This window comes from Stegostoma tigrinum, chromosome 30, assembly GCF_030684315.1.
Source record: "Stegostoma tigrinum isolate sSteTig4 chromosome 30, sSteTig4.hap1, whole genome shotgun sequence".
NCBI classification, from domain to species: domain Eukaryota; kingdom Metazoa; phylum Chordata; class Chondrichthyes; order Orectolobiformes; family Stegostomatidae; genus Stegostoma; species Stegostoma tigrinum.
In genome coordinates this window covers 7620080-7646253 of record NC_081383.1, presented here as the reverse complement: position 1 = coordinate 7646253, position 26174 = coordinate 7620080, and the positions used below count along the sequence as shown (strand labels likewise).

Below are 26174 nucleotides of genomic sequence, written 5' to 3'. Positions count from 1 at the left end.
GGCTTCACTGGAACACTATAGCAAGCCGGAGAGACACATGTTGGCCAAGGAACAGGGTGGTGCATTGAAGTGGCAGGCAACAGGTATTCAAGGGTCTTTCTTGCAAGCAGAATGTAGATGTTCTGTGAAGCAGTCTCCAAGTCTACACTTCGTTTTCCCCAATGTAGAGGAGACTACGTTACGAGCAGCAAATGCTGTGGACTAGATTCTGGGAAGTGCAGGTGAAGGGTGGGGGGTGGGGGGGGGACGGGGGGGGGGGGGGGTGGACGGCGTGGGGAAGCGGTGTTGTGGGCCTTGAAATATGAGGACATCTGGGATGTTCAAGAGTGGAGCACTTCCTCTTAGGAGCCGATCTGGAGGGTTTTGGAATAGGGGATTGTAGTTGTTGGTTTTTGTTTTGCAGGAAGGTGGGTGAGAGGAGTCTAGGTAGCTGTGGGAGTTGGTGGGATTGAAGTAATAACAGATTTGAGGTGGTCACTGGAGATGGAGAGAGTGGTATCAGAGATAGTCCAGGTGAACTTGAGGTTGGCATGCAAGGTGTTAATAAAGTTGATAAACTGTTCAAGCTCCTTGTGGGAGCACCTTTTATTCTGCCTTGGAAGCCCACAACCCAATGGTCTCAATGTGAACTTTACTAGCTACAAAATCTTCCCAACCTGACCTCATCCCAAGACCAGCACCCACCCTCACCCCGCCCCGCTTCATTGACCTGTCCATCTTCTCTCACCTATCCACGCCACTATCTACCTGCTATCACAGCTTCCTTCCCTCCCTTCTGGAGAAGGGTCCTGACCTGAAACATCAGCTTTCCTGCTCCTCTGCTGCCTGGCCTGCTGTGTTATCTCCGACTCCAGCATCGGCAGTTCTTACTATCTCTCTATAGATTTCTTGTCGAATTTGCCCTTCCAGAAGGTATATTTCCTACTTATTCTTTTGAGCTGACCTGCCTGCTGTGTCTCACTTGAGACAGTGGGTGTCAGTGTCGAAGTTCTCCAGCTGTGATAGCAATTCAAATCTGTGGCGGGAATTGCCCATTAGTATCCTACTGTTCTGGATCTTGAACCCCATTCTGAGGGAGTGAAACCTTTCTAGGTGTGGGTTTTTGTGTAGGGAGCTGTTGTATAATGAATAGGGCAACAGTCCTTGTGGTACAAGGTCTTTGCCCGTGTCAGGGATAACCAGGATGATGGTGACCAAGTTTTGTAGTACAGGCAGGTACGAATGTATATGTATTGTCTGAAGCTGATCTCCTTCAGTTTTGCTTTAGCTGACAATTCCAATCTCCTCATTACTTCTGGCTCTGAAGTTGCTCTTCCCTCCCCTGCTATTTTAACTGGCTCCAACTCTCCTTGCTGTTGCTTCAGTTTGTGTTTTTACCTCGACTGATTCCGTGAGTTTTATACAATTTAAATTTGATTATCTACTGCTGAAGAAAATGAAACTCTTAACTTCACTGTATTGTGATGAGTTGGCTTGTCCTTCTTACTATCATCCAATTCAAATGTTTCATTTTTGATTGGGACAACACATCTATCCTCGGACAAGCCAAACAGAGACACTCTCAAGAATTCCTAGAAGCATGGCATTCCAACGAGAACGCTATCAACAAACACATTGATTTGGAGCCCATTTACCACCCTCTGAGAGAAAGAACACGAAATGACATCAAATCAGGAAATGACATGACCAACCCAAGGAAACCTAAACACACAAATAGAAAGTGGGACATAACACCAGTGCTTCACTGGAGGCTCACTGATGATGTTACCTAGAATGGTGACGAAATGTCTGAAAACATACTTTCCAGCTCAGCAAGCAAACTTGCATCCAGAACCTCAACCTGAGCTACAAATCTTCTCAAAACTCGCTATCAAATGTTTCACTTGGCCAGATTGCTCTTAGTTTGAGTTATTTGGACTATCCTGCAATTGTTGAAAGTGTTTGGTTTAAGACCAGTGGATATGATATTCCAATAAGTTGTCTTGTAGAAATTAAAGAATATTTGTGTCCAAGTTACAGAACCCTCTTACCTTTTGTCCATTTCCCATGGTTTTTTGTCCAAGGAAAGCAAACTGACTGCTGAGCAGTAGTAAAGTACAGTTTTAATGGGGAACTGAAGGAGAAGTAAAACCTGCATAATGAATAGATTTGTGAGATTGAATAATTCAATATAATGTATTGGGTTTGAGCTTAATGCAAGTTAAGTACTGTCTTTACAGTATCTTTAATTGGTGATTAGAGTGAGTAAATGAAATAAATTGAATTCTTTTATTCCTTCATTACTTTTTGTGTTCCTCCAGCTTTTCGTGTTATCTCAAACTCCAGCAGTTCTTACTATGTGGCCATCTTCCTTTGGAAAGAATATTTCAGTTAATTTCAATCTTTTGTTATTAAGCTGGTGCTCTAATTTTTTTTTCCTGATGAAATCACCTGAATGATGCCACCTGCCCAAACAGTTTTACCTCTTGGATTCAAGATCTCGTTCACTAAGCTCAAACAATTCTTTCAAAATATAACCTTGACAATTGGAGTACTCTGAATTTAGTTTCTTCTAGATATGTCCTTGTACATAAGCACAATTATGCTCTCTTTCCCTGAATCTTGACCAAAGCAGAAGAGCCTAAACTACAATAAATTTTGACTTGTGGTGACTGTGCTGGGAATTCCAGATGTTGGTTTCTTCCTCTCGAGTGGTATAGTAGGAAGTAAATAGCAGGGGTGACACGGTGACTCAGTGGTTAGCACTGCTATCTCACTTTGCCAGGGACCTGGTTCAATTCCAGCCTTGGGCGACTATCTGTGTGGAGTTTGCACATTCTCCTGTCTCCGCATGAGTTTCCTCCAGGTACTCTGGTTTTCTTCCACAGTCCAAAGATGTGCAGGTTAGGCAGATTGGCTGTGCTAAATTGCCTGTTGTGTCCAGGGATGTGTGGGTTAGGTGACTTAATCATGGGAAATGCAGGGTTAAAAGATAGGGCGAAGGTTGGGGTGCTGAATCTACATGGGATGAGCTTTGGAGAGTTGGTGTGTACTTGGGCTGAATGGCCTGTTTCCACACTAGGGATTTTATTGAAAAATTCTAAATGCGTGCAGTTGGGATTGTCTGGACTTCATTACTTTCTGTCATAAATCTATCTTTTGGCTTTCAGTTTCCACCTTTTGCTAAGTGTTTGTTGTGGCTGTAAACTTCACGGAACAGTTTCTGGCTTTTAACCTAGCATGTGATTTTTTTTCCATCCAGTAAAATGGATGAGTGCAAAATTATGGTCTGTTACAGAGCGCTAATGAGTTGAGTTTATGTATAAACAACTTAGACCATTCCATCTGCAGCCATGTATTCTTTTAAGTGGAATGACCTAATTTACATACACATGGGAAATAAAAACTAAAAGGACTGTATGAGTTGTATATTAGAAAAAATCAGTTTCGAGGATGTTAACTGATTTCTTTTCACAGGTGCTGCCAGACTTGTTGAACTCTTCCAGCAATTTTGTTTGTCCTTGGGAAAGTTCTTCTGAAATTTAACCCCTCATTTCATGTAGTTAGCTGGCTGAATGCAGTAGAATTAACAGATGGTCTTTCCACTTTGTCCTTTTTGTTTTGCCTTGCTTCAGAGGTTTTGTTAGATTTTCCTTTTTACTCAATTAGGATGATCTGTGTTGCTGAACCTGTTTAGAGGATCGGTTAGTGATATTGTTCCTTCCTTAAACAGTGAAATCTGTTCCACCCATGGCGGATAGTTGTCTATTTGAAATATTGTCTTAAATTGTCTCTCTTCAGTAGTGCTGGAGTTATTTTAAGCAGTATTAAATATTGAAAAAGAGCAGAATTTTGGTATTGTGTAACAACAGATCAAATTCTGTTACGGAAGTACTGAGATATATTAAACTAAAGATGCTGCTTGCAGTCCATCTAATTGCCACAACACTTCATTTTCAAATTTGGAATTCTGAGTGGAAGCCCTTCATTTTTTTTTTAAGGAATTGAAGCCTCTGAATCTGATTTTTTTTTAAATTTGGAGAAGTTGCTGTAGACTAACTAAATAAATCCAGCTTGCAGTAAACTGCTGATTATTCTGGTTGGATCTGTAACTTTTTTAAACATAAATTGTGGTTGCCATCACCAGATTCCTCCCTTGAAGTTGATGTACTTGCTGAGAATGGATGTTCAGTTGTGCTGAACATCTGAGCTTTGCTTGTGAGGTGCTTGATGCTTTCCTGCTGCTTCCTCAATGAATGAGTTAATAATAAACCCTCAACACTTGAACTTGAAGGCCATAGACTCTTTTGTAAACAAACAGACACCTGACAAGGATGGAATTCCAGCTAGACACCTGACATGTTCAAAGTTCCATCTATTGCCACACGTGACCCTTTTCCATCTCCTACTGGAAAGTAGGTTCCATTCCACAGGTGATATGCATATGCCAAAATTGTGTTCTGCACAAGAACAAAGCAGTTAAAGGAATTGTAATTACATGTGCAGGGGTGTCACATTTATTATCACAAGGAAGGTTTTGTTAGGGCTGTACTTAAAATATTCAAACTTGGAGTCCAGGTGCACCAGAAACAGTGCAACTTCTTTACCAGCAGATCAACTGTGGATGAGATTGTCTCTTGTAGCTGGGGAGGGACCAGGGTATAGTTGTTCTCTTCTGGTAGATATTGTTAAGGCTGCCTTGATGCAGAAGGACTTTCCATGAAAGACTGTGCGGTTGATAGTTCCACTTCTTACAACTTCAGAATGAAATAGAATAACGTTAGCTTCTACCCTGACACACATTGCTTTTCCTTTATGTGGAAAGAGTGCCCATATTCAAAATCTTTGAGCAACCATGGAATGGAAGCCAACTGAACATAAAGGACAAAGAAAATCTGCACCTCTTAAAAGTGCACTTTGTAGTTAAGTTACAGAATGGATTTGATATCATTTTCTGTTAATCCAAATCGTGAAATAAGCCTTAACAAGTAAAGTATTAATAAATGCTATATTTTGGTACTTAAGGGACCAAGTAAAAAAATTTAAATTCCATTGGAGAATCATTTCTGGCAATAGCTACCAAGCAACAGTGTTTTTTCAAAATAGCTCTTTTTTTTCCTTGATGAATGTCTGTCTGGATTTTCCAATCCAGATTTTGTTTAAAATAGTGTAAATATCTATGCCCATTCTTCATTGTCCGTGGATTTCAGACCAGTATAGGTTTGGATTTTTCTCTCCTGATCGCCAGGACCTGGCTGGTGTGACCCTTCCCTGTCAGTAGGGAATTTATTAGAGTGCTATCCATGCAAGGTTCATAGTCTGTGCCCCAGGCCCTGCAGGTGACAAGGATTTGGAGTATAACTGTTTGGTCTGTACATCTAATCTCTCACCATTTTGGAATTTTATCTCGTAGTTAGAACTTTTTTTTTGGTTCCTCATTCATGAGGTAAGGGCATTGCTTTTTAGGCAGTGTTTATTGCCCAGAGGGCAGTCGGGAGTCAACCATGTTGCTGTAGGTCTGGAGTCACGTGTAGGCCAGACCAGGTAAGGATGGCAGTTTACCTCCCTAAGGGATATTAGTGAACCAGATGGGTTTCTCTGACAATGGACAATGGATTCATATAGGTTACGTTAGTCTTAATTCCAGTTTTTTTTCCATTGAATTCAAATTCACTTTCCCTTGGTTGGATTCAAACCCATAGGGTTAACTTGGTCCCTGGATTAACAGTCCCATGATAATGCCACTAGGCCACTGCCACCCCAAGATTTCGATACCAAAGCAAAGTTCATGTTTGTAGATGAGGTCGGACCTTCACTGTTCCCTCTCCTTTTTGTGAGTTATTCCGTTAGGATTCACTTGATTTCGGGCACTATTGCATTTTTTTGAGACCATTCATTTTTTAAATTGAAGCCTCTCTTTGTGTGACAGCGCCATCCAATGGAATGAATTGTTTCTTGAAGTTAACTTTTTTTCGAGCCATTTCCTTCTAAATATATTCCTGAACTAATTCTGTTGCATTTTTTATTGTAGGATTTTCAGCCTGGAAAATTTATTTCTGTTCATTCTGAATATCAAATTTCAAGTTACTTAATTGAATGGAAAATTGAAGGAACTCACCGTTTTCCAAGTTGTGTTCTCTTATCTCCGATCTTAAGAGCCTTTATCCTGTACAGATTTCTCATTTTTCTAATAGTGCTGCAAAAACTTATGCATCTTTAAGTTTCTTTGTTATTCTGTCTTTTTTAGTTCATGCACAATACTAATGTTTTGTACTCATTGAGAAAATAATCCTAAAGAGAAAATACAAAGCTTTTCTTAAAAAATAAAATCCCTATATTGAGACTTTATATACTCTATTTTCTTAGTGTTTCTTTGTCAATAAAGAAGCACCAGAAGTGATGGGATTTTATTGAAAAAATAGTTGATGACTAATTAGAAATTCCCCAAAGTCTGGATACTAAAATAAGTACTTCCAACAATAAAACTTGTAAATAATGTCACTATACTTGGTGGTAGATGGAGAATAGTCAAATGGTGTTTCACTGGTGCATCAAGTGATTTTTGATTTGATCTTCTTTCTTGGCATGTACCAAAATACAGTGAGAAGCTTTGTTTACAAGTGCTACTGGCAGATTACAGCAAGCAAAGGATGTACAAATCAAAAAAGATTTCAACAAGTTATGTTCAGAGATACTGGGAACTGCAGATGCTGGCGAATCCAAGATAACAGTGTGGGGCTGGATGAGCACAGCAGGCCAAGCAGCATCTTAGGACCACAAAAGCTGACGTTTCTGGCCTAGACCCTGTTCATTGCACCATGTGAACCAGTGCATTTTACAAAATTTGCCCCCCACCCCTCCTTTTAAATATTTCTCCTCCCATCAAAACTAGGGGATATACTTTTTAAATGCCCACATGAGGGAAAGCACAATTGTCATTCCCCTCATGACCCTATAAATATCAATAGGTTTAGCCCTTGAGCTCCCAGTCCCAGTCAATCCAGTAGATTTTTACATCTCAGATCCTTCATTTTCAGCAACATTCTGGTAAATATTTTCTGAATCCTGTCCAGCTCAATAATATCCTTCCTACAACAAGGAGACTAGAACTGGACTCAATACTCCTGAAGAGGCCTTATCAATGTCCTCACAACCTTCCCATGACATCCCAACTCCATACCCCAAAGTCTGCGCAATGAAGGCAAGTGTGTTAGATACCTTCACCATCCTGTCTACCTGTGATGCAAATTTCAGAAAATTGTGTACCTGAGTCTTTAGGTCTCTGTTCTGCAACATGACTACTGATAGTCCCATCATTAATTGTATAAATCTTGTCTCTGTTTGCATTACCAAAACCTAACCTCTGATCTGCTGTTGTAGTCACTACGTTTATGTGACAAGTCTGGTTGAGTTTCTAGCTAATACTAACACCAAGGATATTGTTAGTGGGGGATTCAGTGAAGCTAACACCATTGAATATCAAAGGGCAGTGATTAGGTTGTCTCTAATTGGATATGGTCATTGCCTGGCACTTGTGTGGCATGAATGTTACTTGCCACTCATCCAGCCCAAGTCTGGATATTGATCAGATCTTGTGTTTACACACGGACTACTTCTGATTCTGAGAAATCACACATGATGCTGAACACTTGTATAATTATTTCCAAATGTCTCCACCTGTTCCCTTCTGGAGGGAACATCATTGAAGCAACTGAAGATAGCTGGGCTTAGGACATTACCTGTAGAGCTCTTGCAGAGATGTCCTGGAGCTGAGATGACCGACCTCCAAAAACCACAACCATCTTCCTGTGTGCTAGGTATTGACTCCAACCAGCAGTGTCATTGCCTCGTGATACCCATTGATTCCAGTTTTGCTCGGACTCTTTGTCAAGCCTGTCACTCTTACGCCACACCTCTGCGGCTTTGGTCTTTTGGCAACGTTTGAACGAAGGATGCAATGAGGACTGAGCTGAGTGACTTTGCAGAACCCAAACTTGGGTTGAGCTGGTTTGCTGACCAGGTGCTGCTTGGTTATGCTCTGCATTCTGACCCTTCTATCACTTTTTGCTGATTGAGAGTAGACTGATGGGCAGAAATGGATGTGATGGATTTGTCCTGCTTTTTTGTATGCAAGGCATAAACTGAGCAATTTTCCACATTTATTGGGTAGAGGTCTGTGTTGCAACTGGACTGGAAGAGTTTATCTAGGGAGTGGCAAGATCTGGAGAACAAGTTTTCAGCAGTATTGCTAGAATATTGTCTGGGCTCAATTGCAGTATCCAGTGTATCTGACTATTTCTTGATGTCATGTGGAGTGAATCAAATTGGCTGAAGATTGGTATCTGTATGCTCAGGACCAGTGAAGGAGACCATGCTGGATCACCCACTTGGTACATCTGTGTAAAGATTGCTGGGAATGCTTCAGCCTTGTCTTTTGCAGTGGTGTGCTGGGCTTTTCCTTTTGTTAAGAATGGGGTAACTGTGGAACCATCTCCAGTGAATTGTTTAATTATCCACTACCATTCATGACTAGATGTGGCAAGACTGCAGAGCTTAGATCTGAGCTATTTGTTATGGATTCTGTTAGCTCTGTCCATCACTTGTATGCCAAATAGCAGAAGTGAAACACAGGTTTTTTTTTCCCTTTTTTATGTAGTGTCTATGCAGGAAGCAGGATGTATAACCCAGCCAACTGAGTTGGTGGATTTGTAGTGGATATTGGTGGCTGGTGTCTCCCCAGAAATGGAAACAGATGTTGAGAAAGGGAGGAGTCAGATGACCAGATGGTAAGGTGAAAGCAGAGTGGAAAAGTTGTTTTTTTAATTGTTTTTTTTTAGCTTCTAATTTCCAATCCTAGAGGGGAGGCAGTACTGTTTTTGTTTAAATATTGTTGATTTGTACTAGAGAAAAAGTTGTGGTTGAGGGCTGGAATCAGACTGGAACAAGGAATGTTTCATGTACCCCACAAAGAGAAAGGCACAACTGAGTGCATACTCATGGCCACCTGTCTGACTTGAAGAATGAGGAGTTAAAAGAAAACTTGTTCAGGGTGAGGATGAGCCTGGCCAGGTGGAGGAGGCTGGTGGGGTGATGGAGGCAGCTCAGGCCTTTCAAGAAGAAGCAGAGATCCCAGGAGACCATCCTGATGGGGGATTGATGTGTAAAGGGATTGCATCTCCATGATAGAGGAGGTGGCTGGAACGTGCAAACTTGAAAATCTGAAACTGCCATAAAGTGATTTGAGGAAGTATGGATGTAAGCAGGCAGGGATTGAGGGGAGAAAAGTGAGTGTCAAGGCAGGAAGAGATGAGTTCTGTGGGGCAGGAGCAGGCAGAAACAATGAGTCTGGCTGGGCAATCCTGTTTGTGAATTTTGGGAAGGAGCTAAGAGTTGTATGGAGTTGAGGGTGGAGGAGGAGCGCTATCTGCTTGGAGACAGGCAGGGTGGGGCTGGTGCCATGGTCCAAGGAGATAGAGGACGAAGTAGCTGAGAGTAGTTGCTCACCTGCTGCACTGTAGAAATCTGTCTGCCACACAGTAACAGCACCATCCTTTTGGCAGTTCTGAGGAAAGGTAGCCCGATCTGAAATGTTAACTGTGATTTTTTTTTTTTCTTTCCAAATCTTCTGCTACATCTGAGTTTTTTTCCCAGTGATTTTCTGTTTGTTCTCCCCCCCCCCCCCCCCCCCCCCCCCCCTTGATTTACAGCATCTCCAGTTCTCTTAATTTTTAAGTAATTCTGTTTGGTACCTTCAGGTTGACACCTAATTTTCACATATACCTGGTGGTGCTCCTGACATGCCTTCCTGCATGCTCCATTTAACCAAAGTTGATCCCCAGGCTTGATGGTAATGGCTTAGTCAGGAATATGCCAGGCCATGAGTTTGAAGATTGTGCTGGAGTACAATTCTGCTGTTAAATGGTCCACGGCACCTCATGGATGCCCAGCCTTGAACATAGGACATAGAACATCACAGCACAGTACAGGCCCTTCGGCTCTCAATGTTGGTATGACCTGTCATACCAATGAAGCCCATCTAACCTACGCTATTTGTATGTCCATATGCTTGTCCAATGATGACTTAAATGTACTTAAAGTTGGTGAATCTACTACCGTTGCAGGCAAAGCATTCCATTCCCTTACTGCTGAGTAAAGAAACTACCTCTGACATCTGTCCTATATCTTTCACCCCTCAATTTAAAGCTATGCCCCCCCCTCGTGCTAACCGTCACCATCCTAGGAAAAAGGCTCTCCACATCTAACCCTCTGATTATTTATGTCTCAATTAAGTCACTCCTCACCCACCTTCTCCCTAATGAAAACAGCCTCAAGTCCCTCAGCCTTTCCTTGTAAGACCTTCCCTCCATACCAGGCAACAGCATAGTAAATCTCCTCTGCACCCTTTCCGAAGCTTCCACATCCTTCTTATAATGCGGTGACCAGAACTGTACACAATACTCCAAGTGTGGCCGCACCAGAGTTTTCTGTACAGCTGCAGCATAGCCTCTTAGTTCTGGAACTCGATCCCTCTATTAATAAAAGCTAAAACACTGCCTTCTTAACAACCCTGTCAACCTGGGTGGCAACTTTCAAGGAGTTGCTAGATCTGTTTTGAAGTCTGTCCCATTTAGCATGGAGGTTACTCGGAATATGAAGACAGGGCGTGGTCTCCTACAATGATTATACTGTGGTTGCTGTCTCTTTTTTAATGGTACTGTTGTGCTAGCGAATTGGTAAGGATGAGCTCAAATATGTTTTTCCCCTCTTGGTTTCTTCCCCCCCCCCCCCCACCCCCTGCTGAAGACCCAGTCTAGCATCTATGTCCTTTTTAGGACATGACTAGCTGAAACAGTGTGTTTTCTGGTGGACTTCTGAAATAGCCCACACAAAATACATTTTGCGCCCTTGCCACCCTCTGTGCTTCCTCCAGCTGTTGTTCAACATGGATTCAATGCAATCCTATCAGATATCATTAACTCCAGGCTCTCAAGGAGTGGGTCAACAGTCTTATCAGCCAATTCTAATTCCAAGTCATTCAAACCAAGGGCCTTTACCTTCTGCAGGAATGCCAGTTTATTAGTGTTATCCCACCGCCTCAACAAAATAGTATCAGGTCAGTGTCTTTGGTGCAATGTTTTAAACTGTCCACTTTGTTACTTTATGAAATGTTTTTTTTTCTTTTCATTCCGAACTATATCTGACTTTGTGTTTTATCAACAATAGTTCAGTCCTAATCTTAAGAATTTTGAGGAATGTTAAGTTCAAGTTTTGAGTGATGAAAATGTTGGAGATGTGTTGAAATTTAATTTCATTTAGCTCTTATATTTGCTTCATTTCCCTTGCTCAGTGTTTTGTTATCATTTTAGTAACAACAAACTTTTAGGTTTACTGCATCCCATACTACACAAAGGTTCCAATGAAGTTGCAACATCAGTCGATTTGCATCATACTTCTACTGTTTGCAATGCAGTAGACAGCTGAAGCAATCCCCCAGCCAACAAATCAGACCTCCTCTCTGCAGTTTGTCACAGCTAGTTACAATTGCTGGTAGACAATTCAACGACTAACAGGAGGTAAAGGCCCACAGTATTCCCATTCTGAATGATATGGGAGTAAAGTATATTAGTGTAAAGACGAAGCTGAAGTATTGTGGCAGTCTTCAACCAGAAGTACCAATTTGATTGTCCATCTCCAGCTTCCTCCACAGCTCCTCAGTATCGTAGATGCTAGTCTTCAGTCAATTCAGTTAACTGCATGCCGTGTCGAGGAACAGCTGAAAATGCTGGATATTGCAAGTGTTGAGTGATATCACATTGTAACAATATTACTGAAGACTTGTGTGCCAGAACCTGGTGCACTGCTAGCGAAGTTGTGCTAGTACATTTACAACGTTTACATCCGTCTGACTATGGAAGATTGTCCAGATATGTCCTAAGTTTAGAATGCAGCACAAATTCAACTTGGCCTATTGCCACCCGATCAGGAAAGTGATGAAACGGATGGTGAATAGTGCTACCAAGTAGCAGGTACCAAATACATTTAGAAATGACCTCTGTTAGGTCTAGAGCTGCTCAGCTCCCAACCTCATAGCAGCCTTGGTCCAAACATGGACACAAGTGCTGAACTGCAGAAGTGAGGTGAAAGACACTGGCCTTCTATCAAGGCCACATTCAAGCAACTTTAGCATCAAGGATCCCTAGCAAAACTGCTGTCAATGTAAAGTGGGGAAAATCCCTCCACTGGTCATGGTTGTTGGTGGTCAGTCACCTAAGCCCCAGGACGTTACTGCAGGAATTCATTTGAATAGTGTCGTATGCCCAATCATCAGCTGCTTCTTCATTGCTTACCTTGTTCCATGATGATTGCATATGGTTTAATGCCACAAGTTCACTGAAGCAGTCTGTGTACCCATGTGCAGCAATATCTATACAAAGCTCAAGACTTGGGCTAAGTGGCAAGTAGCATTTGTGCCCCACAGCCATCAGGCAATAATATTTCCAACAATAGAGAATCTAACCATCACTTTTTGATGCTCAATGGCATTGTCACTGCTAAATTCCACGTTTCCTACGTTTTGGAGTTACCGTTGACCAAAACCTGGACTCGACCTATCGCGTAGCCACAGTATCTACAAGAGGAGTTCAGAATACTACTGCGAGTAACTCGACACTTGGCTCCCCACTGACTGTTTCCCATCTTCAACGTATAAGTCAGCAGTTTGATGAAGTATTGTACTCTTGTGGGGGCTGTACTCATCCAGGCAGCAATAAAGAAAAATGACTATGCAGTACAAAGTAGCTCGTGTGATTGACCTTCCATCCACCACCTTCATCTTCAGCATTCACTCCTTTCTCTACCATTGCACAGTAATTGTGTGTGCCATCTCTACAAGGTATGGTGCAACCTGGAGTTCAACCTGGATAAATGCGAGGTGATGCATTTTGGAAGGTCGAATTTGAAAGCTGAGTACAAGATTAACGATAGGATTCTTGGCAGCGTGGAGGAACAGAGGGATCTTGGTGTGCAGATACATAGATCCCTTAAAATGGCTACCCAAGTGGACAGGGTTGTTAAGAAAGCATATGGTGTTTTGGCTTTCATTAACAGGGGGATTGAGTTTAAGAGTCGTGAGATCTTGTTGCAGCTCTATAAAACTTTGGTTAGACCGCACTTGGAATACTGCGTCCAGTTCTGGGCGCCGTATTATAGGAAAGATGTGGATGCTTTGGAGAGGGTTCAGAGGAGGTTTACCAGGATGCTGCCTGGACTGGAGGGCTTATCTTATGAAGAGAGGTTGACTGAGCTCGGTCTCTTTTCATTGGAGAAAAGGAGGAGGAGAGGGGACCTAATTGAGGTATACAAGATAATGAGAGGCATAGATAGAGTTGATAGCCAGAGACTATTTCCCAGGGCAGAAATGGCTAGCACGAGGGGTCATAGTTTTAAGCTGGTTGGTGGAAAGTATAGAGGGGATGTCAGAGGCAGGTTCTTTACAGAGTTGAGAGCACGGAATGCGTTGCCAGCAGCAGTTGTGGAAGCAAGGTCATTGGGGTCATTTAAGAGACTGCTGGAGATGTATATGGTCACAGAAATTTGAGGGTGCATACATGAGGATCAATGGTCAGCACAACATTGTGGGCTGAAGGGCCTGTTCTGTGCTGTACTGTTCTATGTTCTATGAGTCCTGATTCATCAGCGGGGGCATGGCAGTACATGGTAACCAGCAGAATTTCCCTGCTCATTTGGTAGGAGTAACCAGAATGCAGAGTACTGGGCTAATGGTAAGATTCTTGGTAGTGTAGATGAGCAGAGAGATCTCGGTGTCCATGTACACAGATCCTTGAAAGTTGCCACCCAGGTTGACAGGGCTGTTAAGAAGGCGTACAGTGTTTTTAGCTTTTATTAATAGAGGGATTGAGTTCCGGAACCAAGAGGTTATGCTGCAGCTGTACAAAACTCTGGTGTGGCCGCACTTGGAGTATTGTGTACAGTTCTGGTCACTGCATTATAAGAAGGATGTGGAAGCTTTGGAAAGGGTGCGGAGGAGATTTACTAGGATGTTGCCTAGCATGGATGGAAGGTCTTATGAGGAAAGGCTGAGAGATTTGAGACTGTATTCGTTAGAGAGAAAAAGGTTGACACGTGACTTAATTGAGACATAAAAAATAATCAGAGGGGTGGATAGGGAGAGCCTTTTTCCTAGGATGGTGATGGCGAGCACAAGGGGGCATAGCTTTAAATTGATGGGTGAAAGATATAGGACAGATGTCAGAGGTAGTTTCTTTACTCAGAGTAGTAAGGGAATGGAACGCTTTGCCTGCAACGGTAGTAGATTCGCCAACTTTAGGTACATTTAAGTCGTCATTGGACGAGCATATAGACGTACATGGAATAGTGCAGGTTAGATGGGCTTCAGATGGGTATGACAGGTTGGCACAACATCGAGGGCTGAAGGGCCTGTACTGTGCTGTAATGTTCTATGTCTAATGTGAAGCCAAGAGATTTCATGGGATCCAGAGTTAATTTTGAGGACTCCAGGGCAGCTCCCTCCCAACAGTATGCCACAATGCCACCACCTCTGCTGGGTCTGTCTTGCTGCTGGGACAAGATGCGGTGAGGGATGGTGGTGCTTTGGATGTTGCCTGTGAGGTATGATTCTGTGAATAAGACCGGTTGACTAATCTGAGACAGCTAATCCAATTTTGATCAGAGATAATGGGAACTGCAGATGCTGGAGAATCTGCTTGGTTCGCAATAAACAACTGCGCCTCCAGTCGCGAACCATTTTAACTGCCCCCTCCCATTCCTTAGACAACATGCCCATCATGGGCCTCCTGCAGTGCCACAGTGTCACCCGTAGGTTGCAGGAACAGCAACTCGTATTTCCCTTTGGAACCCTGCAGCCCAATGGTATCAATGTGGACTTCACAAGCTTCAAAATCTCCCCTTCCCCCACTGCATCCCAAAACCAGCCCAGCTTGTCCCTGCCTCCCTAACCCTAACCTGTTCTTCCTTTCTCCTATCCCCTCCTCCCACCTCAAGCCGCACCTCCATTTCCTACCTACTAACCTCATCATGCCTCCTTGACCTGAGAAACTATGGAATTAATTTGGAAATTGACTTTTTTAAATCAGGAGTGAAATTTTAAATTTAATCAGCAGTGGTGCAGCTGTACAGTTCTGTGAAGATAGTGTTCTTAACTGCTACGTGGTTTAAATGTTTTTGAGTGGGGTTGGTCCAGTAGGAAGGCAGCAGCTGCATGCTATGTACCAACAACTGGGTAAGAATTAACACTTTTTTAAAAAACATTGTATTTCTAGTCCAAGTTGGTTATCTAGAGTAATTTCAGATTTGTGAAATTTGATCTTTAGGGTTTAGATTGAGGTGAAATATTCAATGCCACTTATTTGTATGGGAAATATATGGGTGGTGTCACAGATTTTCGTTTCGGTTTATCGTTGTCACGTGTACCCAAGTATAGTGAAAAGTTGTTTTGTTTTACGAGCAGTACAGATAGACCATAACATACAAGGACGTGCAGATCAGTGTTTAGATGGTTAGGCATACCAGGTTAATGCTGCATAGGAGATACACAAAAGCAAGATCAACGTTAAGCCTTAAAATTAGATCATTCAGCAGTCTAATAACAGCTGGGAAGAAGCTGTTCTTGAACCAGTTGGTATGTGTTCAAGCTTCTGTAGCTTCGTGTGCAATGAGCAGAAAGCGCTTTAAGCAAATGATATAATTAGGGCTAGAATTAGGAATGTTGCTTGATCTTTACTCAAGGGATACAAATGTTCATAAATTTGTAGATGTTTATTCACCAGAGTATTGACTGTTTTTTTTTTAAACTCTGCACGTTCGCCATTTTGAAATCTTCCACTCCACCAAATGTTGGGCTCTGACTTGTATACAAGCCTTGGTATTACTACATCCAAGAATCCCTTTTTCTTTAATGTATGCAATGCCCTTGTAATTATTGCAAAACAAAAGACTATCTTACTAACTAACGCTGAATGAATCTGAAAGATGAAATCTCTCCAGTAAATTCTGCAAGAGCTTTTGTTTCTGCAGTTAGTCAATATGCACTATGCTTTGTCTATAGGTAGTACTGCAAAATGGTAAATTAATCAGAAGTCAGACGAGGCCAGACGCCAACTCTCCGACACCACCTCCTACCGCCTCCTCGATCATGACCCCACACCCGAGCACCAAACCATCATCTCCAACACCATTCACGACCTCATCACCACAAGGGACCTCCCACCCACAGCCTCCAACCTCATTGTTCCCCAACCCCGCACGGCCCATTTCTATCTCCTTCCCAAAATCCACAAACCTGCCTGCCCTGGTCGACCCATCGTCTCAGCCTGCTCCTGCCCCACCGAACTCATCTCCACCTATCTGGACTCCATTTTCTCCCCTTTGGTCCAGGAACTCCCCACCTACGTCCATGACACCACCCACGCCCTCCACCTCCTCCAGGACTTCCAATTCCCTGGCCCCCAACACCTCACATTGACCATGGACGTCCAGTCCCTGTACACCTGCATTCCGCATGGAGATGGCCTCAAGGCCCTCCGCTTCTTCCTATCCCGCAGGCCCGACCAGTCCCCCTCCACCGACACTCTCATCCGCCTCGCTGAACTCGTCCTCACACTCAACAACTTCTCTTTTGACTCCTCCCACTTCCTACAGACTAAGGGGGTGGCCATGGGCACCCGCATGGGCCCCAGCTATGCCTGCCTCTTTGTAGGTTACGTGGAACAGTCCCTCTTCCGCACCTACACAGGCCCCAAACCCCACCTCTTCCTCCGGTACATTGACTGTATCGGCGCCGCCTCTTGCTCCCCAGAGGAGCTCGAACAGTTCATCCACTTCACCAACACCTTCCACCCCAACCTTCAGTTCACCTGGGCCATCTCCAGCACATCCTTCACCTTCCTGGACACCTCAGTCTCCATCTCAGGCAACCAGCTTGTAACTGATGTCCATTTCAAGCCCACCGACTCCCACAGCTACCTGGAATACACCTCCTCCCACCCACCCTCCTGCAAAAATTCCATCCCCTATTCCCAATTCCTCCGCTTCCGCCGCATCTGCTCCCACGATAAGACATTCCACTCCCACACATCCCAGATGTCCCAGTTCTTTAAGGACCGCAACTTTCCCCCCACAGTGATCGAGAACGTCCTTGACCGCGTCTCCCGTATTTCCCGCAACACATCCCTCACACCCCGCCCCCGCCACAACCGCCCCAAGAGGATCCCCCTCGTTCTCACACACCACCCTACCAACCTCCGGATACAACACATCATCCTCCGACACTTCCGCCATTTACAATCCGACCCCACCACCCAAGACATTTTTCCATCCCCTCCCCTGTCAGCTTTCCGGAGAGACCACTCTCTCCGTGACTCCCTTGTTCGCTCCACACTGCCCTCCAACCCCACCACACCCGGCACCTTCCCCTGCAACCGCAGGAAATGCTACACTTGTCCCCACACCTCCTCCCTCACCCCCATCCCAGGCCCCAAGATGACATTCCACATTAAGCAGAGGTTCACCTGCACATCTGCCAATGTGGTATACTGCATCCACTGTACCCAGTGCGGCTTCCTCTACATTGGGGAAACCAAGCGGAGGCTTGGGGACCGCTTTGCAGAACACCTCCGCTCAGTTCGCAACAAACAACTGCACCTCCCAGTCGCAAACCATTTCCACTCCCCCTCCCATTCTTTAGATGACATGTCCATCATGGGCCTCCTGCAGTGCCACAATGATGCCACCCGAAGGTTGCAGGAACAGCAACTCATATTCCGCCTGGGAACCCTGCAGCCATATGGTATCAATGTGGACTTCACCAGTTTCAAAATCTCCCCTTCCCCCACCGCATCCCTAAACCAGCCCAGTTCATCCCCTCCCCCCACTGCACCACACAACCAGCCCAGCTCTCTTTCCCCCCCCCCCCCCCCCCCCCCCCCAAACCCACTGCATCCCAAAACCAGTCCAACCTGTCTCTGCCTCCCTAACCGGTTCTTCCTCTCACCCATCCCTTCCTCCCACCCCAAGCCGCACCCCCAGCTACCTACTAACCTCATCCCACCTCCTTGACCTGTCCGTCTTCCCTGGACTGACCTATCCCCTCCCTACCTCCCCACCTACACTCTCTCCACCTATCTTCTTTACTCTCCATCTTCGGTCCGCCTCCCCCTCTCTCCCTATTTATTCCAGTTCCCTCCCCCCATCCCCCTCTCTGATGAAGGGTCTAGGCCCGAAACGTCAGCTTTTGTGCTCCTGAGATGCTGCTTGGCCTGCTGTGTTCATCCAGCCTCACATTTTATTATCTTGGAATTCTCCAGCATCTGCAGTTCCCATTATCACTTCCCATAGTTAATCCACCTAGCCTGGACACAGGGCAATTTAGCATGGCCAGTCTATCTAACCTACACGTCTTTGGATTGTAGGAGGAAACCACAGAACCTGGAGGAAACCCCATGCTGACAAGAGGCAACTGTACCAACTTCATACAGTTGCCCAAGCCCTGTCAGTGTGTGGCAGAGCAGTGCTAGCCGCTGTGCTGCCCTACTGAGGAGCATTAACAACTTTTTTTTATTGCTAAGTGGACAATCTCATCTTGGTAAGCTTTTTTTTTCACTCAAACATCCTGGTGGAAGTTACATGTGTAAAACAGATTATCCTAAAAGGAAATAGTTTACAAAAGTTCAGAAGCCAGTAACATCAGTGTCAGGATTTTATTTTGTAAATTCCATCTTGGAGGTGTTGATTAGAACCCTCGGGGGCTATCTGAAGCAGAGCCTGAGCTCGGTGTCACTAATGCAAGAAGTGGTTACTTAAGTCAAGACCAACCTATAGACGTGATTTTAAAAAGGTTAATTCCCTCTGTGCTGTAAAGTCATGCTGTTGATGGTGTAGATGAAATTACAGTTTACCGTGTGTGCAGATGTAGACCTTGTTAAATTTGCATAATCAGGCCAGGTTACTGTGTGGAATCTAACTTGCTCAGCAATACCATCGGTGGAGATCGTATCGCTGTATCTACTGGTTCTTTACCTAGTCTAGCAGTTTCATCTTCAAGAACTCCCATCAAAGAATTTTGTCTTTGAGTAAAGATGTAATAAATGGGCTGGATTTAGTACAACTGTGCTTTTTCAGATGTATTAAAACTTAAGTGGCCTGTGGGCCACTCCCTCCTTTTTTTTCTTAGTATGACCTAACATCCTATTAATTTGCAAACTGATTGATAGGGTCATTCCTGACCCCAAGGAATTTTGGAAAATCATAGCACATCTACTAACAGCCTACACCTAAGAGTTTCTAAACAGACAATTAGATTCTAATTTTTGATTTTGTCTTGATTTTAGTCCCTTGTGGTTCTTCAATGCTTTTCCTGACTTGTTAATATTAGTTTCTTTGCTCTATTCAACCTGTACTCATTGTACAGGATGCATTTTATGCATCCTTTCCTGTCTTTGTAATGAAATTTGTTCTTCACTTTGAACACAGACATGACTTGTTCAATGCCTCTACCATTTCTTCATTCCCCAACAGTAAAGAATTCACTTGAACCTGCTGTCATCAGCATTGCCTTCTGAACTGCATTTGATTTAATCCTCCCTGATAGGAGCCCAGTTAGGTATCTGTTGCTCCTGTGAGACAGATACCACCTCTGCTTAATGCTGTTGTGTTGCTTTCTGATATGGATGCATTAGATGAATAAATCCTCATCACCCCAGATGACTGCTGAAGTGTAGAAAGTCCAATCTGTTGCTCTAATTTTATGGCCACCACGGTCTCTGCTCCTCTCGTGTTGCCACACAAAATCATACTGTACAGAAACAAAAGTAATAAGAATATAACTAAAAGAACATCTCACTCCCCAGTGTCACTAGGATTGAGTTTGGATCCTGGTGATTCAAATAATTCAAATCCTGATCATTCAGATAATTCAGAGATAATGGGAACTGCAGATGCTGGAGAATCCAAGATAATAGTGTGAAGCTGGATGAACACAGCAGGCCAAGCAGCATCTCAGGACCACAAAAGCCGATGTTTCGGGCCTAGACCTTTCATCAGAGAGGGGGATGGGGAGAGGGAACTGGAATAAATAGGGAGATGGGGAGGTGGACCAAAGATGGAGAGAAAAGATAGGTGGAGAAGACAGTATAGGTAGGGAGGGGATGGGTCAGTCCAGGGAAGACGGACAGGTCAAGGAGATGGGATGAGTTTAGTAGGTGGGAAATGGAGCGGCTTGAGGTGGGAGGAAGGGATAGGTGAGAGGAAGAACAGGTTAGGGAGGCAGAGACAAGCTGGGCTGGTTGTGTGATGCAGTAGGGGGAGGGGATGAACTGGGCTGGTTTTGGGATGCGGTGGGGGAAGGGGAGATTTTGAAGCTGGTGAAGTCCACATTGATATCATTCTGCTGCAGGGTTCCCAAGCAGAATGAGTTGCTGTTCCTGCAACCTTTGGGTGGCATCATTGTGGCACTGCAGGAGGCACAATAATTTGTAAACAATTCATCTGCTTTGTGATAGTGTATGAGAAATGCAGTACAATGTCCGTACCAGCAAATCCAAGGTTGCCATGGTCATCCATATCTTAGAGCTACAAGAGAAGCAGAGGGCACAGGATATAATTCTTAAGCTTCCTTTTGGTAAATCATTCAACTCTGCTGGAGCAGGACTTCCCAAAATTTTGTGAAAAATTGCTAGGCCAAGTTTTTGGTTTAATTTGCTCCTTCTGTGGCTACACAGAAGCAAGCTACATTCTAGTTCTGACAATCTCTAAAAGGAGTGAAACAGCATGGTGTACTAGCTCTTGAACTCAGTTTGGTGTTTTCACGCTTCTGACCTTATTGCCTTTGCTGAAAAGATGGAGTCTACTTGCACATCAGATCAGATGATGATCTGTACAAAACATCATTGTTGGAAGCAAAGATAAAAAGATTGTCTTGACCACAAACTACACCATACTTGTGGTGCTAGTCACCTACACGGAATCTCTGCTAACAGGGCGCATGGTTCATTTCTCACTTGCCTTAATTTATTTACCCTGACTATAAGTATTAAGACCATTGTGTTATCGGACAAGGTATTGCATGTCTATCCCGACCACACTAACGCCTAACTGGGAATAGCAGGCTACCTCATAACCCCGGTGATAGACAATCTCCCTTGATGCAAAACTTGATACGTATATAGGGTAAGCAGCTACTGACTTTTTCAACTGACTCATGAATCAGGCATTGAATGAAATCCTGTTGACCCTTTGTACTAAACCATGGGTCTATACTATTGCAGCAATGTACCAAGGCTCCTTGGACAGCACCTTCCAAGCCCATGACCACTACAAGGACAAAGGTAGATGATTGTTAGGAGCACCATCACCATGTGCGAATTATCGTTGTTACTTCACCCTTGTACCCTGCACTCACCACTCTGCACCCCCCCCCCCCCCCCCCAAAATAATAAGAGAAAAATGAAAAAATCATTTGGATGATGAGAGTCAAATCTCAAGTGGAGTGCCCAAAGCTTGGCTTCAAAGTTGCATGCAAGTGTGACTGCCCATACATTAATTTATGAAGCCTAGAATTCTTGTCTGATGGAGGAAAGTTTACCGGAGCCGTATTCACCATGGTGGCTACTGTGATTAGTGCCAACATCAAAAATTAAATGACCTAGAAAGGCACCTGGAATCTTCATGCCCAGCACTTTTATCAAAACTGCCACTTGAGGATTAGCACCTTCAGCCAACAGCAAAGGTTCACCATAAGAAGGTGATGTAATGAGTCATTTGTTTAATAAATCCACTATTTTATACATGTCCTTGAACAGGAATCTGTAGGAGAGAAGTACATTATGTATATAGTTTAAGAGTAATGTCAATGAATATAATGTATATTCTTGCCTTAAAGTGGCGATAAATTGCTTCCTAGCACCTCAAGCCAGATGCAAAGGTACAGGTGGCAAGTGTTTCCTTGTTTGTAAGACCATGCAATTTAAAAACAAAAGTTGGTGTTTTCTACAGATATATTGTTTCTTTAGGTTAATAAATCTGTTGAATTGTAATTTGGATCCCTGATAGGTTAGTTGACTTAAGAATAGTCACTTTGAGGTTTAGCACAAGCATAAAACCCAGAGGCCTTAGTTTAATTTGTGCAGTATACTGAATTAGATGACCTCAGCTTATGTAGCGTGTTCAGAGACTGCTAGTTTAAGTTGAAAATGCAAAGGAAATTTCTTTGGTTTGACCTTTAATATATACATGGTGCTTTCTGTGAAGCACAATGAGTAGATTACATAACGTTCATTTTAAAAAGTATAAATTCCACGTTTGCAATAACTTTGCATAGTTGAATAACAGTATTCAAGTGACCTTTGAAATTGTGCACATGGAAATGAGGTGAGATATGTAATGTGACAGTTTTTTCTTATATATGGATAGCAACAGAACCCCATAATGGCTTACAGTAACTGAAATCTTGCTTTTAATAAATTATCCCCTTTAAATTATAAATTGCACCTCATATTGGCAATGGATTAAAATTTAATTTGTTTTTGCAATTTCCAGGAAGTTTTTGTTCCATCGGAGTAGACGGTCTGTTCCAGTGGGATCAGCTAATAAGGTCAGTGTTGTAATTTTTTTTGGGGAAAACAGTTATGTTGTCTTTTAAAAATGTACATCGCTGTCAGAAAAGGGAGAATATTGATAGGAGTGGGAAAGAAATTACCTTGTATTCTGATTCTTCAATATTGCTGGCTGATGAAACAGTAAATCATGAGACCAGAATCCTTTCTTGGCTGTATGCCTACTGGAACACCTGGAAAACATGAGGTGTGTGAAGGCTAAGTTATTTCAGTTTTTACTAATCTGTCACTTTCCTGCTATACTAAGAAGTTGTTGTGGTCTAAAGAACTGGAAGAAAAGCCACCAAGACTCAAACAGTTATAAGATGTAATATTTACAAGGCTATAATTTTGATTGCTGATATAAATGTTTTGGGATTGGGGAAGATTGCAGAAAAGAAGAAAAACAAGGTTAGGGGGAGATTTGCAAACTAGGTGAAAACTTCTTAAATCAAAATGTTGCTTCACTTGGATCCAATGTAGGTCAATGGGGCAAAAGTGGTGCAAGTAGAAATTTGCTGCAAGTTAAAACATGGGCAGCAGAGTTTTGGATGGCTGGTTTAAAGAGGGTAGAGTTGCCTCAATCCAGATGTTACATGTTAGAGGTAACTCCAGGACAGTTAGTTCATTTTGCAGGCTTTAAAAACAAATGTAACTGGGTGGCATATCGAGACCTGTGTATTTAGCCAATTAACTATATTGTAGAACAATCAAGGGTGCAAACATCTATCTTTTACTTCATAACATTTTAATAATTTCTGTTGCATTTGCTATAGTATCAGCTGTTTAATTGGATACAATAGAATCTTTGAAATTGCACCACCTGCAAATGTGTGTTAAGTGGAACCTTGAGAAGCTGAAGAAGCCCCTATGCAAGCTGGTTTCCTTGCAAATCCACTTTTTGAAAAATGAACTAAAACACTGAAATACTAAATATGCCTTCATTTAATGACCTTGTACAATAAAAGACATTGTTTTTCCACAGCTAACTCAACATTTTTCAGTCATCCTTTTCTCCTTTTTAGCATGCTGTCTTTGCATGAGTGTAATACTGTTCACTGTTGTCAGGGCAGTCAAATATACTTTTTGGTTCCTGTGCTGCGGTGTGACATCCCATGGGATCTTTGTCAATTGTTGTAGTTTCAAATAGGCCAACAGAGGTGGTTGGGGTGAGGTGGGTTGTGGGAAGCGGTGACCGGGTAAGTGTTCACTGGACACCTCCTTTAAAGAATGTACTGCACCTAATTCTTCAGGATCACTGGAGGTGGGAATGTTTTCTGCCAAGGTTGCTTTGAACCAAGATAACTTTTTAAAAAAATTTTAACCTACTTTTCTGATCAACCTGTTCAGAGATGTTGTTGCACAACCCTGGAGGAGGTGGGACTTGAAGTCCAGTCCCTTGACCCTGGGGTAGGGATGCTGCCACTGCACCACAAGAGTCTTTCTTGAGCCATGATAATAGAATCAGAATGTGCACCTGTTCCCGGTCTCTTTTTGAGACAAATACCTGCTTGTCATACTGTTCCTGAGGTGTTTGCCTTGTACTTGAATAGCTGACAAACCCTAAGAACCCTGTGTAGTGGCAGGCTCTGTGGTAACAGGGCCTGGTGTGTGGGGTGGGGGTCTGGAACATGGGGAGTTTAGGCCCTAAAATTATTGAACTCAATACTGAGTCCGGAGGGCTGTAGGGTCCCCAAGCGGAAAAAGAGGTGTTCTTCCAGCTTGCATTGGGCTTAGCTGGAACACTGCAGCATTACCAGAGACACTGGATGTTAGCTGGGGAGCAGATTGGTGCATTAAAGTGGCAGGCAACAAGTAGTTCAGGGTCTTTACCAGTCCAGAATGCCAGCATGTCACTCGCACTTTTCAATTGAATTTCCTGTTTGGATGGTGAATGGCTAACAAATTTGCCATAACTGTAATTTTGGGAAATGTTCCCCTCATTATTTTTTCCGCGTTGTGGTCCTCCGAGGTCTCTGCAGCAGTGGCGTCTACTGTGTGCCAGTGCACTGGTGTATGTACAGCCTTTCAGCTCTGCATGCCTCTGTAGTTAAGGTGATATTGGTTTTGGGATAACTTAAATTGATTCTTTTGTAGCTTTGCTTCTAAATCCAGCTGTCAAAATCATTATTAAACATCAAATTTAATTGCTTTTAATTATTTTTATTAACAGATTGAGAGCCTATTGTTTCTTATGGATTTTAGCAATTCTTACTATCTTAAACTTCAGAAAACACCAGGTTATAGTCCAACGGTTTATTTTAAATCACTAGCTTTCGTAGCATAGCCCCTTTGTCTGGAGAAGTGTGAGGGATGCACACAGGTGCAGAATTCATAGGCAGAGAGATCAAAAGATGGTACAGATTGTGAGTGGAGTGTCAAATAATAAGTCTCTTCAGGTGATCAAAAGCATCAAAGTGTGAGTAAAGTCTCAACAGCTCAGTAACAAACAAAGGAATGACCTATTATCCAGTTAAATAAGGCAGAGATAATCACGAAATCTTAGAAATAAGATGTTGCTGGAGACAATCCAGATAACTGGAATAATATTAAATTCTTCACTGTCAATAACCAGTTCTTTATTGAGACATATGGAACAGCTATGGGAATCAGATTTCCACCCCAATATGTCAACATCTTCATGCACATGTTCAAGCAAGTCCTCTTTACAGCACAGGACCTGTGACCAGTGCTATACACCAGTTACAACAATGACATTTTCTTCCTTTGGACGCACTGCAAGGAATCACTGAATTGTGATATCATCAAGTTTCATCCTGCCATCGGACTTACCATGGATTACTCTTCAGAATTGGCCTCGTTCTTGGACAGAGACATATCCTTCAAGGATGGGCGCCTCAGTACCTCACTCTGCTGCAAACCCATGGATAACCTCCATGATGCTGCACTTCTCTCCCTTCTACCCTAAATATTTTAAAGAGGCCATCCCCTGTGGACAAGCCCTGCACATACACAAGATCTGCTTAGATGAGGCAACGAACACCTAAGGATTTTAAAAGATGCCGTCATAAGAACAGGATATGCTGCAGAACTGATCAGTTGTCAGTTCTGATGTGCCACAGCAAAAAAACCACAACAACAACCTCCTCAGAAGGTAGGCGCTGGATATGGCCAAGAGAGCACCCTTCATTGTCCAGTACTTCCCCGGAGCAGAGAGCCCTATGCTATGTTCTTCATAGCCTTCAACATATAATCAATGACAATGAGCATCTTGCCAAGATCATCCCTACACTTCCTTGCCTTCAAACAACTGCCAAAAATTATACAGACCATTGTTCGCAGGAGACTACTCCTCCTCCTTCAGGACAACATTGACCACAACATCCTACACACCAACCATGACAACCTCTGCAAGACATGATAGATCATTGGCTTGGATACTACCACCCACGTGTAAGAACACCTCATATGCAGCAGATATTCATTTAGCCAACATTGGCTATCTTGTGCGCTGCAGGCAAGGATTCCCTGAGGCATGATATATTGGCTAGACAGTGCAAATCCAAGACAACGGATGAATGGGCACAA

General features: G+C 43.2%; 1 protein-coding gene across 2 annotated transcripts in view; it reads left to right on the top strand.

Annotated features, from left to right (window-relative positions):
• LOC125466003 (guanine nucleotide-binding protein G(I)/G(S)/G(O) subunit gamma-7) overlaps positions 1–26174 on the top strand; it is a 155811-nt gene that overhangs the window by 8635 nt on the left and 121002 nt on the right. For both annotated transcript variants that reach the window (XM_048560077.2, XM_048560078.2), the window contains exon 2: positions 22570–22624. The gene's annotated coding sequence lies outside the window, so the exon portion shown is untranslated. The remainder of the gene's footprint in view (positions 1–22569; positions 22625–26174) is intronic.